Genomic DNA, 14,606 nt, shown 5'->3' with positions numbered 1-14,606 from the left:
TAACTTGTTACCCCCACCATACTCCCATAGAGACTTCAGTATTTTTCTGTGCCTCAGTCGGAAAGGTGCTAGTGGATGTCAGTTCCACAGAAAAACTTCCGGGTTTTTTTTTTTTTTTTATACTTATCCACATCCCTTCCCCACCTTCCAAAAAGGCGTGGGTCCGGGATAGTGGAAGCTGCTACACGCAGCTACTGGCGTGTCGGTCCTCTCTAAAAAGAGCACCCTCTCAGCCACGTGCGGACTACCTGCAGAATATATTTGTATTTTTATTTTAGACTGCAGCCTCCGTCTGCACATGGAAGCAGGTCGGCGCTTAGCAGAGAAGCCCCGTCATGGCCTCCACGGGTGATGCAGGTACTGAGCGGTTAGGCAGCTCTCACTGCCGCCGCTCACTCACTTCTCTTACTATTATTTATATCATAACTGTTTATAATGATATTATCCTAAAGACTGCAAATCTGAACCATGGCTGTGGTCAGCCAAATACTGGCTTTGTTCACTGTTATAAAGTAAGATGTGTAATACAATTGGTCAGCACATGGTGCTTATAAAACAGTATCTGTGGAGCACTGCAAGCATTGTGAGTTCAGGTCTCACCTGCAGCAGCTTTGCTTAATTCACTTAGCCACACCACACTGGATACGCCCAATCTCAACTGATCTTGGAAGCTAAGCAGTGTTGGGCCTGGTTAGTGCTTGATAGAAGACCACCTGGGAATACAAGGTGCTGTAGGTATTTTTAATCTACAGCCACACCACACTGGATACGCCCAATCTCACGTGATCTTGGAATCTAAGCAGTGTTGCATATTGTTCTGCCATCTGGGAGGAAACTGGTGATCCAACTAGATTGCATACTAATGCATGCTAGTTTAACTGTTAAAAAGATACATTCTGGTTAGCTCAGTAGGTACAGTTTGGGCTTACACTATCAATATAAACCTACCATAGGTTTTACAGTCATGATAGCTCCCCAGAGCCCGCTCCCGGCGCCGGCCACTAGATAACTAAGCTGCGGTTAAGCAGCAGACATCTCAGGTTTTTAAGCCTGTGAGAGGTCACATTTAGTTTCAGACTTATAAGAATTATTATACCTCTGAATCAGGATATATCTGGATATATGTATATGGGTATATAATATGTAAATGTGTGTATGTATATGTATGTATATATATATATATATATATATATAAAGGTCCGAGTATGTGTGAATATACATTTTTGTATATATATGTGTGTGTGTATATATATATATATATATATATATATATATATATCTGTCTGACATTAAAAGTCTATTTTGCAATAAGCAAGCAGGTGGCTCTGTAGCCAAGTGGTTAGGCTTCCCGCCCCCACAGTGATCATTGTGATTGCATGGACACTGGTTCAGATCCTGGTTTAACAGGTGTTTTAAAAAAAAACCACAAAAAAAAACATGGTCGGACACCATGTTTAACGTTACTTCCTGGTTCTTTCCCGGAGGTTGCTGCCCTACAACACTCAGCCTCTGGAGGAGCGGGGTGTTAGGAATTTTAATTTATTTTCTTTAACGTCCTAGTGGATGCTGGGGACTCCGTAAGGACAATGGGGAATAGACGGGCTCCGCAGGAGACAGGGCACTCTAAGAAAGAATTAGGACTACTGGTGTGTACTGGCTCCTCCCTCTATGCCCCTCCTCCAGACCTCAGTTAGAATCTGTGCCCGGACAGAGCAGGGTGCATTTTAGTGAGCTCTCCTGAGTTTGCTAATAAGAAAGTATTTTGTAAGTTTTTTATTTTCAGAGAGCTTCTGCTGGCAACAGACTCTCTGCTACGTGGGACTGAGGGGAGAGAAGCAAACCTACTAACTGCGGCTAGGTTGCGCTTCTTAGGCTACTGGACACCATTAGCTCCAGAGGGATCGAACACAGGAACTCACCCTTGGTCGTCCGTTCCCGGAGCCGCGCCGCCGTCCCCCTCGCAGAGCCAGAAGACTGAAGCCGGCGAGAGAAGCAAGAAGACGTCAAAATCGGCGGCAGAAGACTCCTGTCTTCAGATGAGGTAGCGCACAGAACTGCAGCTGTGCGCCATTGCTTCCACATAAACCCACACACTCCGGTCACTGTCGGGCGCAGGGGGGGGGGGGGGGCGCCCTGGGCAGCAATTGAGTAACTCTTGGCAAAATAGGGCATATATACAGTTGGGCACTGTATATATGCATGAGCCCCCGCCATTAATTTTACACAAAATCGCGGGACAGAAGCCCGCTGCTGAGGGGGCGGGGCTTCTTCCTCAGCACTCACCAGCGCCATTTTCTCTCCACAGATCCGCTGAGAGAAGCTCCCCAGGCTCTCCCCTGCACATGGTAGAAGAGGGTAAAAGAGAGGGGGGGCACATAAATTTGGCGCAAGAACAGTATATACAGCAGCTACTGGGTTAACACCAAGTTACTGTGTGATTCCTGGGACATATAGCGCTGGGGTGTGTGCTGGCATACTCTCTGTCTCTCCAAAGGGCCTTGTGGGGGAACTGTCTTCAAATAGAGCATCCCCTGTGTGTGTGGTGTGTCGGTACGTGTGTGTCGACATGTCTGAGGTAAAAGGCTCCCCTAAGGAGGAGATGGAGCAAATATGTGTGAGAGCGTGTCTCCGTCGACAACGCCGACACCTGTTTGGATATGTGTAATTAAGTGTTAAGGTGAATTATTGCACAAAAGATTAGAGAACAGACAGGAAATCTACCCATGTCTGTCCCTATGTCGCAGAGATCTTCAGAGTCTCACAATGCTCACTATCCAGAATAATAGACACTGATGTCGACACGGGGTGTGACTCCAGTGTCGACTACGATAATGCAAAGTTACAGCCAAAATGGCAGAAAAGTATTCAATATATGATTATTGTAATAAAAGATGATTTGCATATCACTGATGACTCATCTGTCCCTGACACAAGGGTACACATGTTTAAGGGGAAGAAAGCTGAGGTAAATTTCCCTCCTCTCATGAGGAAAAAGAGTGGGAATCTCCAGACAAGAAGCTGCAGCTTCCCACAAAGACTTCTCAGGCAGTATCCTTTCCCCACTAGGGCCAGGATATGATGGGTATCTTCCCCTAGGGTGTCACATTTGCCCAAAAGGGTAACCCTGACGTAACAGCTATTCTCAGGGATCCTGCAGATAGCGTGCACATTCTGGTACACTACTCAGACCGGCAATTGGGTCGGCATGGGTTTATAGCGTTGTGGCGGCGTGGACTAATTGAGACCCTAGTATGTATATATGTATGTGTGTATGTGTATATATGTATGTATGTATATATATATATATATATATATATATATATATATATAATGTAGAGATATATAAAAATATATATATTAAGGATGCTGTCTTAAGAGATATCTATATAATAAAACATGCCCAAAGAGACATGTGTATACTGGGTCCTAGAGTCAAAGCTATGTTGATTTCTGCTTGACGTGTCCTGTAGAATATGCAATGGACAGAGGATGCCGACATAAGAGACATATAGAAGGCTGAGGATTGTGTGTAGAAGGGTTCTCGGACCTGGTCTCCACAGCTATAGCTGGTAATTCTGATATTTTGCTTTATATTCCTGCACAGCCTAGGAAAGCACGTCATTATCAAATGCAGCTTTTCGAACAAAGAAACAAGAAAGTCCGAGGTGCGTCCTTTCTTGCCAGAGGCGGGGGCAGAGGACAGAAGCTGCACAACACAGCAAGTTCCCTGGAACAGAAGTCCTCCCCGGCCTCTACAAAAATCCACCGCATGTTGCTGGAGCTCCACAGGCGGAGCTAGGCCCGGTGAGGGCACACTTTCGTAAGTTCAGCCATAAGTGGGTTCACTCCCTATTAGATCCCTGGGCAATAGATATTGTGTCTCCGGGATACAAGCTGGACTTGGAGAAGATGCCTCCTCACTGTCGGCCCTGCCGGCTTTCCCCTGCGAGAGGGAAACAGGGTTAACTGCAATTCACAAGTTGTATTTTCAACAGGTGGTGGTCAAGGTTCCCTTCCTTCAACAAGGAGGGGGTTATTATTCGACCATGTTGTAGTCCCGAAACCGGACGGTTCGGTCAGACCCATATTGAATTTAAAATCCCTGAACATATACCTGGAAAGGTTCAAGTGCAAGATGAAATCGCTAAGAGCGGTCATTGCAAGCCTAAAAAGGGGGAGATTTTATGTTGTCTCGGGGCAAAAGGGTTGCATACCTTCGTGTCCCCATTTATCCACCTCAGTAGGCGTACCTCAGAATTGCGGTACGGAATTGTCATTACCAATTTCTGACGTGGCCGGTTGGTCTCTCCACGGCCCCGAGAATATTCACCAAGGTGATGGCGGAAATGATGGTGCTCCTGCGGAAGCAAGGTGTCACTATTATCACGTTCTTGGTCGATCTCCTCATAAGAGCGAGATTGAGAGAGCAGTTGCTGAACAGCGTATTACTTTCTCTGAAAGTGTAACGGCAACATGGCTGGATTCTATGTATTCCAGAGTCGCAGTTGGTTCCTACAGTTCATCTGCCTCTTCTAGGTATGATCCTAGACACAGACCAGAAAAGGGTTTATCTCCCGATAGAGAGAGCTCAGGAGCTCGTGACACTGGTCAGGAATCTATTGAAACCAAAACAGGTGTCAGTGCATCACTGCACTCGAGTCCTGGGAAGGATGGTGGCTTCATACGAGGCCATTCCCTTCGGCAGGTTCCATGCGAGGACCTTCCAATGGGACTTACTGACCGAGTGGTCCGGATCACATCGTCAGATGCATCGGTTAATCACCCTATCCCCCAGGGCCAGGGTGTCTCTCCTGTGGTGGCTGCAGAGTGCTCACCTTCTCGAAGGTCACAGATTCGGCATTCAGGACTGGGTCCTGGTGACCACGGATACAAGCCTCCGAGGGTGGGGGGCAGTCACACAAGGAAAACAATTTCCAAGGGCGGAGGTCAAGTCAGGAGACTTGCCTTCACATAAATATCCTGGAATTAAGGGCCATATGCAACGCCCTAAGTCAAGCGGAGAACTTGCTTCGCGAAAAAACGGTGCTGATTCAGTCAGACAACATCACAGCAGTGGCTCATGTAAACCGCCAAGACGGCACAAGGAGCAGAGTGGTGATGGCGGAAGCCACCAGAATTCTTCGCTGGGCGGAGAATCACGTAAGAGCACTATCAGCAATGTTCATTCCGGGAGTGGACAACTGGGAAGCAGACTTCCTCAGCAGGCACGACCTCCACCCGGGAGAGTGGGGACTTCATCAAGAAGTCTTCACGCAGATTGCAAGGCAGTGGGAACTGCCACAGGTGGGCATGATGGCATCCCGCCTCAACAAAACGCTACAGAGATATTGTGCCAGGTCAAGAGACTCTCAGGCGATAGCTGTAGACGCACTAGTGACACCGTGGGTGTCCCAGTCGGTTTGTGTTTCCTTCTCGTCCTCTCATACCCAAGGTCCTGAGAATAGTAAGGAATAGAGGAGTGAGAACAATACTTTTTGTTCCGGATTGGCCAAGAAGGACTTAGTATCCGGAACTGCAAGAAATGCTCGCAGAGGACCCATGGCCTCTGCCTCTCAGACAGGATCTGTTGCAACAGGGGCCCTGTCTGTTCCAAGACTTACCGCGACTGCGTTTGACGGCATGGCGGTTGAACGCCGGATCCTAGCAGAAAAAGGCATTCCGGAGAGGTTATTCCTACGCTAATCAAGGCTAGGGAGGACGTGACGGCTAAACATTATCACCGTATATGGCGAAAATAGGTTGCTTGGTGTGAGGCCAGGAAGGCTCCTACAGAGGAATTCCAGCTGGGCCGTTTCCTTCACTTCCTACAGTCGGGAGTGACTTTGAGCCTAAAATTGGGGTCCATAAAGGTCCAGATTTCGGCCCTATCCATTTGCTTTCAAAAAGAACTGGCTTCTCTTCCTGAAGTTCAGACTTTTGTAAAGGGAGTGCTGAATATTCAGCCCCCGTTTGTGCCTCCAGTGGCACCTTGGGATCTTAACGTGGTGTTGAGTTTCCTGAAAACACACTAGTTTGAGCCACTTAAAACCGTGGAGTTAAAATTTCTCACGAGGAAGGTGGTCATGCTGTTAGCCTTGGCTTCAGCTAGGCGTGTGTCAGAATTGGCGGCTTTATCACATAAAAGCCCCTATCTGGTTTTCCATATGGACAGGGCAGAATTGCGGACTCGTCCGCAATTGCTGCAGAAAGTAGTGTCATCTTTTCATATGAACCAACCTATTGTGGTGCCTGTGGCTACTCGTGACTTGGGGGATTCCGAGTTGCTAGATGTAGTCAGGGCTTTGAAGGTTTATGTAGCCAGAACGGCTAGAGTCAGGAAAACTGAGTCACTGTTTATCCAGTATGCATCCAACAAGCTGGGTGCTCCTGCTTCAAAGCAAACTATTGCTCGCTGGATCTGTAACACGATTCAGCAGGCTCATTCTGCGGCTGGATTGCCGTATCCAAAATTAGTAAAGGCCCATTCCACAAGGAAGGTGGGCTCTTCCTGGGCGTCTGCCCGAGGGGTCTCGGCATTACAGCTTTGCCGAGCAGCTACTTGGTCGGGTTCAAACACTTTTGCAAAGTTCTACAAGTTTGATACCCTGGCTGAGGAGGACCTTGAGTTTGCTCATTCGGTGTTGCAGAGTCATCCGCACTCTCCCGCCCGTTTGGGAGCTTTGGTATAATCCCCATGGTCCTTACGGAGTCCCCAGCATCCACTACGGATTACGAGAAATAGATTTACCGGTAAGTAAAATCTTATTTGTTTTTGTACAGCATGACTCTACAGGAAGATTCACTATTGCTGGTAACCACTAACCACATGCACGGTAAATGCAGGTTTATACACACGTTACTTCCGTGGTGTACTTACTGGTCGGGGTACATGATCACTAAGTCTAATGCATAGTCAAACATGCAGCTTCGCTGCAAAGTCGGTCACACAGTGTGTCGGACAAATACGACTGCACAGACAGACCCTTACCGGTCCTCTTTGGGGGGAATGCGGGCGCATGTACTGCCTGAGAGGAAAAATTGACTCTTTCAGCTAGATTGTTGCGGTCGATTAGCCGCCAGCCCTCATAGCACCAGGCCAGTACGTCAGGTTCTCAGTGAAGGCTGAACAATTTCCAATGAGAGACAATTGCAATTATTGGGCGTTTAACTACCTATCGGAGGGTACCCTACACAGCAGTAGGGCTGTTGCTTCGCCCTGCTTTGGTAGGGGTTTGAGGTAACAAGGCTGTAGTGGCAGGGCGCTCCAGTTCAGGTTTGCCCTAAATAAAGACCACCCTACACTTCTTGCTGCCTACAGCTTCTGTGGACGTTGGCAGTTGGTTCTTGCGTTTTCAGCTTCGCTAGTGGTGCATAACGTCCACTTTGGCTACGTTCCTAACAGGCGGAGTCGGATTCCAAACAAGAATAGATCGCAGACCAAGTGGGGGGGGGGGGAGAATCTGATTTCCTACCATTGTCTACGCGAATTCCTGAATGAGGACTACTCAGGATATTGTCTTTACACCTCAGTTCATTCGGCGCCGTGGTCTGCCTGCAATGCATGCACTCCAGGATTCGATACCCAATGCGGGGTCGGCCTCCGTCAGAGGACAAGATGGCGGTTCTGCAGATAGGCTCTCGTAGTCTCAGTAGTTTGATACCGCAGGTAACACCCGAGTCGCGGTTATTATTTTTGGTTTGGGATAGTTCCAAGACTAATCACGCTGTTAGTTCGTTACTGACCCTGCAGACAGTACGTCGCTTGCTATAGATTCAACGTCGAATAATGGCAGTCGGTGACGGCAGGTGAGATCCGCAGTAATACCGAATTTTGATGGATCTTATATTTCAACGAATCGGGCCTACTTATGGTTTGCTGTAGAAACCAATTTTCCTTTCATTCACTACCGTTTGACTTCTTACCGGCTCCTCGGGTACTCATGATAGCTCATCTCAAATTCCTAAGAAGGATAACAGTTCTGTACTCTGGAGATCTACTCATCAACACTAGGTCTCAACGCTTATTCCTGCAATGTGCATAACGAACGTACAATAACGTCGTTCACCACGGTTGGATTGTCATCCTCATGAAATCGTCCCTCATTCTGTCACAAAGGATTCATGCTTAGGAATGATTCCGTGGATAAATGGGTTCCCTGCCTGAACACAACACCGAAGTGTTCGTCATCACATACAGTTAGTATACAATCCATGGACTGTCTCGGTGCATTTGGGCATTCGACTACTAGGAAGGAGGGTGGTGGCGTCTTTCGACGTACTCCAGTTCGCAAGGAGTTCACTCATGACTTTTCATCTGAATGTTATGGCACGCATCTACAAATTCATCAGATGGTGCGGTTGTCTCCAAGGGCCAGAATTTCACTACTCTGGTGGCTCAAAGTACACATTCTCTCTGCGGGGAGAATATTCGGCGTCTGGAATTGGATAAATTATCATGGTTCACGGAAGATGGCTGTCAATTAAATGACCTGGAACTCAGGGCAATTTCCAACGCGCTGCACATGCTCCGGTCTCAGACTATCCAGATGCACTCAGACAACACCACAGCGGTCGCATACAGAACAAGGAGGAATTCGAAGTCACATGGCATGCAGGAAGTTGCTCGAATTCTCAATTGGGCCGAGCGTCACCAAGTGATATTGTCGGCAGTGTTTGTTCTGGAGTGGACAACTGGAAGGCAGATTATCCCAGCTGTCAGGTTTTTCCTCCAGGAAACTGGGCATTGAATTCAGAAGTGAGTGGAATTACCCATAAGGGAGATCTAATGGCATCCCGGGGGAAAAAATAAAATAAAAATAAAATCTGTTTCCGCTGTTTTCTCAGTTGCTAAAGCGGACCAAACGGGAGTCATACTAGTGGTGCCTAATTAGCTAGGAGAGTATGGTTCTCGGATTTCCGCAAACTACTCACAGCCGATCCTTGACCACTTCCGCCTCCGGACCTGTTACAACAGGGTCCGTTTCTTTACCCCGATTTAGCACGGCTGCGTTTGATGGGGTGGCTGTTGTTACTGCCCTTAAAAAGAGAGGGCGTTCCAGAATCTGTTCTACTAGCCATGTTACGTGCCAGGAAGCCAGTTATGGCGGCTCATTATCACAAGATTTAGCTATATAGGTTGGTGGGAAGCTCGGACGTTTCCGACATTATCTAGTCCGTTTTATATTTTTACAGACTGGGTTAGGTGGAGGACTACGTTTCTACACTTAAAGTGCAGGTTTTTGCCTTGCCAAGTTTGCCTTCAAAGGCATTTGGCTCTTTTGACGATTGTATACATCTTCCTGCAAGGTGTCCTCAGAGTACAACCTCCATTCCACCTACAGCGCCATGGGACTTAAGTTTTTCACTTGGAAAAAAGTTTCTCGTAGCCGTAGCCTCAGCAAGGCGTGGCTTTAGACTTGGGTGCCTTGTCATGCAAGCCACCGTATCTTGTGCTCATAGGGTGGAACTTCGCACAAATTCCTTTTTTCTCCCCAAAAGATGTTACGCATCACTTAATCAATCGTAGTTTCTGGGTTATCAGTAGGTCCAGGAACTACAGTTACTTTAGAGGTGGTACGCGCATTACGTGTTTATGTAGCCCAAACATTAACTGTAAGTAGAACAGACACATTGTTTGTTCTCTATAATGTAGTTAAGATGGCTTGGCCAGTTTCAAAGCAGACCTTATGTCATACGTCAGGATTAGCTTCATCATAGGCTATAACCGCCGACATCAGTGTCAGGCCATTCCACACGTTCTGGAGAACGTCATGGGCAGGTTACAAACGCCTACATCAGTGTCAGACTATTCCACACGTTCCTTGGGAACGTCATAGGCAGCAGGTCATGAACCTTCTAAGAAACAACTTAGACAAGCTGCTATAGGGTCATAGGTGCATGACCATCAGTGCACACGTTTATGCCTTTTACAGGTTTACTACGGTTACGGCATCAGCATCTAGCTTTGACCGCCTAGAGTTACAGGTGCCAGACTGCTCTCCCGCCCAAGGGGGAAGCTTTGGTACGTCCCAAGAGTACTCCAGTGCCCCCTATGGATTCAAAGAAAAGGATTTACCTGGTAAGTACCAAAATCCTATTTTTAATGTTCGATTTAAAATGTCATGTGAATAATATATAGGACAAAATAAACAAATTATAATGCTATAACAATTAAAAATGGATTCACTGTGTCTCCTTTATTAAGAATTCTAAATTCCTTATGGGTGTGTGTATTCTTTGTGGGACCAAAATCAACTGAGCGGTTGCCAAAAAACGTTTTGCCCTAATGACATTTACTCCACAGGTCTATTCACCTATATGATGTCGTGTAATTCAAATTATTGAAGGCTATATGACACAAAACTAGATAGCCTGTGTAAGATTCTTGTCTTGTACAATTGGTCCAAATGATGACTTATTTTAGTCCCTTATCCTGTGTCTGTGACAATTCACATATTAATATGGGACAGGTCAGTTGTACTGATGTAGTATGAATTACACAGTAATCTAACACCCAGTGGTTTAGGAGCTTATCAGGCTTTTAAGACCACCTGTGTGTGCAAACAAGTTTTTTGCCAATATATCCTCCTCAATAATAAATTACTATCGATCGATAGTGAATTTCTCAATATAATCAATTGACTGTAATAATGGGCGTTAGGACAGTAAAATATAAATAATCCTGATTGGACATCATATCGATGATGAATTCCCCAGATCAATAAAAGCTGCTCAGTTTTTTTTTAGTGACACTGAAATGAGTTGTTACTGTCAGTCAATAGTGAATATCTCGACATCGTTGGTTGACTGTAGTAGTGGGCATTGGAATGATGCAAAATAATTAATCCTTATAGGATATATTGTGTCAAATGTGAATTCCTCAAATCAGTAGAGCTATTTACAATTGTTTAATAACGCTAAGATTTATAAGTAAAAATATAGCTAGAGCAGAAAACCTTTAGGACCTGCTGATCATAGCTGATGGAAAATAAGATTTTACTCACCGGTAAATCTATTTCTCGTAGTCCGTAGTGGATGCTGGGACTCCGTAAGGACCATGGGGAATAGCGGCTCCGCAGGAGACTGGGCACAACTAAAGAAAGCTTTAGGACTACCTGGTGTGCACTGGCTCCTCCCACTATGACCCTCCTCCAGACCTCAGTTAGGATACTGTGCCCAGAAGAGCTGACACAATAAGGAAGGATTTTGAATCCCGGGTAAGACTCATACCAGCCACACCAATCACACCGTATAACTCGTGATACTATACCCAGTTAACAGTATGAACAATAACTGAGCCTCTTAACAGATGGCTCAACAATAACCCTTTAGTTAAACAATAACTATATACAAGTATTGCAGACAATCCGCACTTGGGATGGGCGCCCAGCATCCACTACGGACTACGAGAAATAGATTTACCGGTGAGTAAAATCTTATTTTCTCTGACGTCCTAAGTGGATGCTGGGACTCCGTAAGGACCATGGGGATTATACCAAAGCTCCCAAACGGGCGGGAGAGTGCGGATGACTCTGCAGCACCGAATGGGCAAACTCTAGGTCCTCCTCAGCCAGGGTGTCAAACTTGTAGAATTTAGCAAATGTATTTGACCCCGACCAAGTAGCTGCTCGGCAAAGTTGTAGAGCCGAGACCCCTCGGGCAGCCGCCCAGGAAGAGCCCACCTTCCTCGTGGAATGGGCATTTACAGATTTAGGATGCGGCAGTCCAGCCGCAGAATGCGTAAGCTGAATTGTGCTACAGATCCAGCGAGCAATAGTCTGCTTTGAAGCAGGAGCACCCATCTTGTTAGGTGCATACAGGATAAATAGCGAGTCAGTTTTCCTGACTCCAGCCGTCCTGGAAACATATATTTTCAAGGCCCTGACTACGTCCAGTAACTTGGAATCCTCCAAGTCCCTAGTAGCCGCAGGCACCACAATAGGTTGGTTCAAATGAAAAGCTGATACCACCTTAGGGAGAAACTGGGGACGAGTCCTCAATTCTGCCCTATCCATATGGAAAATCAGATAAGGGCTTTTACATGACAAAGCCGCCAATTCTGACACACGCCTGGCCGAAGCCAAGGCCAACAGCATGACCACCTTCCATGTGAGATATTTCAAATCCACGGTTTTTAGTGGCTCAAACCAATGTGACTTTAGGAAACCCAACACCACGTTGAGATCCCAAGGTGCCACTGGAGGCACAAAAGGGGGCTGAATATGCAGCACTCCCTTAACAAATGTCTGAACTTCAGGCAGTGAAGCCAGTTCTTTCTGGAAGAAAATCGACAGAGCCGAAATCTGGACCTTAATGGAACCCAATTTTAGGCCCATAGTCACTCCTGACTGTAGGAAGTGCAGAAATCGATCCAGCTGAAATTCCTCCGTTGGGGCCTTCCTGGCCTCACACCACGCAACATATTTTCGCCAAATGCGGTGATAATGGTTCGCGGTCACATCTTTCCTAGCTTTAATCAGCGTAGGAATGACTTCCTCCGGAATGCCCTTTTCCTTCAGGATCCGGTGTTCAACCGCCATGCCGTCAAACGCAGCCGCGGTTAGTCTTGGAACAGACAGGGCCCCTGCTGCAGCAGGTCCTGTCTGAGCGGCAGAGGCCATGGGTCCTCTGAGATCATTTCTTGAAGTTCCGGGTACCAAGCTCTTCTTGGCCAATCTGGAACTATGAGTATAGTTCTTACTCCTCTTCTCCTTATTATCCTCAGTACCTTGGGTATGAGAGGAAGAGGAGGGAACACATAAACCGACCGGTACACCCACGGTGTCACTAGAGCGTCCACAGCTATCGCCTGAGGGTCTCTTGACCTGGCGCAATATTTTTCTAGCTTTTTGTTTAGGCGGGACGCCATCATGTCCACCTGTGGCCTTTCCCAACGGTTTACAATCAGTTGGAAGACTTCTGGATGAAGTCCCCACTCTCCCGGGTGGAGGTCGTGCCTGCTGAGGAAGTCTGCTTCCCAGTTGTCCACTCCCGGAATGAACACTGCTGCCAGTGCTAACACGTGATTTTCCTACCATCGGAGAATCCTTGTGGCTTCTGCCATCGCCGTCCTGCTTCTTGTGCCGCCCTGTCGGTTTACATGGGCGACTGCCGTGATGTTGTCTGACTGGATCAGTACCGGCTGGTTTTGAAGCAGGGGTCTTGCCTGACTTAGGGCATTGTAAATGGCCCTCAGTTCCAGAATATTTATGTGTAGGGAAGTCTCCTGACTTGACCATAGTCCTTGGAAGTTTCTTCCCTGTGTGACTGCCCCCCAGCCTCGAAGGCTGGCATTCGTGGTCACCAGGACCCAGTCCTGTATGCCGAATCTGCGGCCCTCTTGAAGATGAGCACTCTGCAGCCACCACAGCAGAGACACCCTGGTCCTTGGAGACAGGGTTATCAGCCGATGCATCTGAAGATGCGATCCGGACCACTTGTCCAACAGGTCCCACTGAAAAGTCCTTGCATGGAACCTGCCGAATGGAATTGCTTCGTAGGAAGCTACCATTTTTCCCGGGACTCGCGTGCAGTGATGCACCGACACCCGTTTTGGTTTTAGGAGGCCTCTGACTAGAGATGACAGCTCCTCGGCCTTCTCCTTCGGGAGACACACTTTTTTCTGTTCTGTGTCCAGAACCATCCCCAGGAACAGTAGACGTGTCGTAGGGACCAGCTGTGACTTTGGAATATTTAGAATCCAGCCGTGCTGTTGTAGCACCTCCCGAGATAGTGCTACCCCGACCAACAACTGCTCCCTGGACCTCGCCTTTATCAGGAGATCGTCCAAGTACTGGATAATTAAAACTCCCTTTTTTGAAGGAGTATCATCATTTCGGCCATTACCTTGGTAAATACCCTCGGAGCCGTGGATAGACCAAACGGCAACGTCTGGAATTGGTAATGACAATCCTGTACCACAAATCTGAGGTACTCCTGGTGAGGATGGTAAATAGGGACATGCAGGTAAGCATCCTTGATGTCCAGTGATACCATGTAATCCCCCTCGTCCAGGCTTGCAATAACCGCCCTGAGCGATTCCATCTTGAACTTGAATTTTTTTATATGTGTTCAAGGATTTCAAATTTAAAATGGGTCTCACCGAACCGTCCGGTTTCGGTACCACAAACATTGTGGAATAGTAACCCCGTCCTTGTTGAAGTAGGGGCACCTTGACTATCACCTGCTGGGAATACAGCTTGTGAATTGCCTCTAGCAATGCCTCCCTGCCTGAGGGAGTTGTTGGCAAGGCAGATTTGAGGAAACGGCGGGGGGGGGGGACGTCTCGAATTCCAGCTTGTACCCCTGAGATACTACTTGAAGGATCCAGGGATCCACCCGTGAGCGAGCCCACTGATTGCTGAAGTTTTTGAGACGGGCCCCCACCGTACCTGGCTCCGCCTGTGGAGCCCCAGCGTCATGCGGTGGACTTGGAGGAAGCTGGGGAAGACTTTTGCTCCTGGGAACTGGCTGTATGCTGCAGATTTTTCCCTCTGCCTCTGGGCAGAAAGGACGCGCCTTTAACCCGCTTGCCCTTATGGGGCCGAAAGGACTGTACCTGATAATACGGCTGTGAGGGAACATGGGGTAAAAATGCAGACTTCCCA

General features: G+C 47.4%; 1 protein-coding gene across 11 annotated transcripts in view; it reads left to right on the top strand.

Annotated features, from left to right (window-relative positions):
* The window catches only part of PRRC2B (proline rich coiled-coil 2B), a 229,527-nt gene that overhangs the window by 184,198 nt on the left and 30,723 nt on the right, over positions 1 to 14,606 (top strand). The window lies entirely within an intron of this gene.

This window comes from Pseudophryne corroboree, chromosome 8 (assembly GCF_028390025.1).
Source record: "Pseudophryne corroboree isolate aPseCor3 chromosome 8, aPseCor3.hap2, whole genome shotgun sequence".
Taxonomy (NCBI): Eukaryota; Metazoa; Chordata; class Amphibia; order Anura; family Myobatrachidae; genus Pseudophryne; species Pseudophryne corroboree.
Note: the sequence above shows the minus strand (reverse complement) of the source record. Positions and strands in the feature narration are given on the sequence as shown.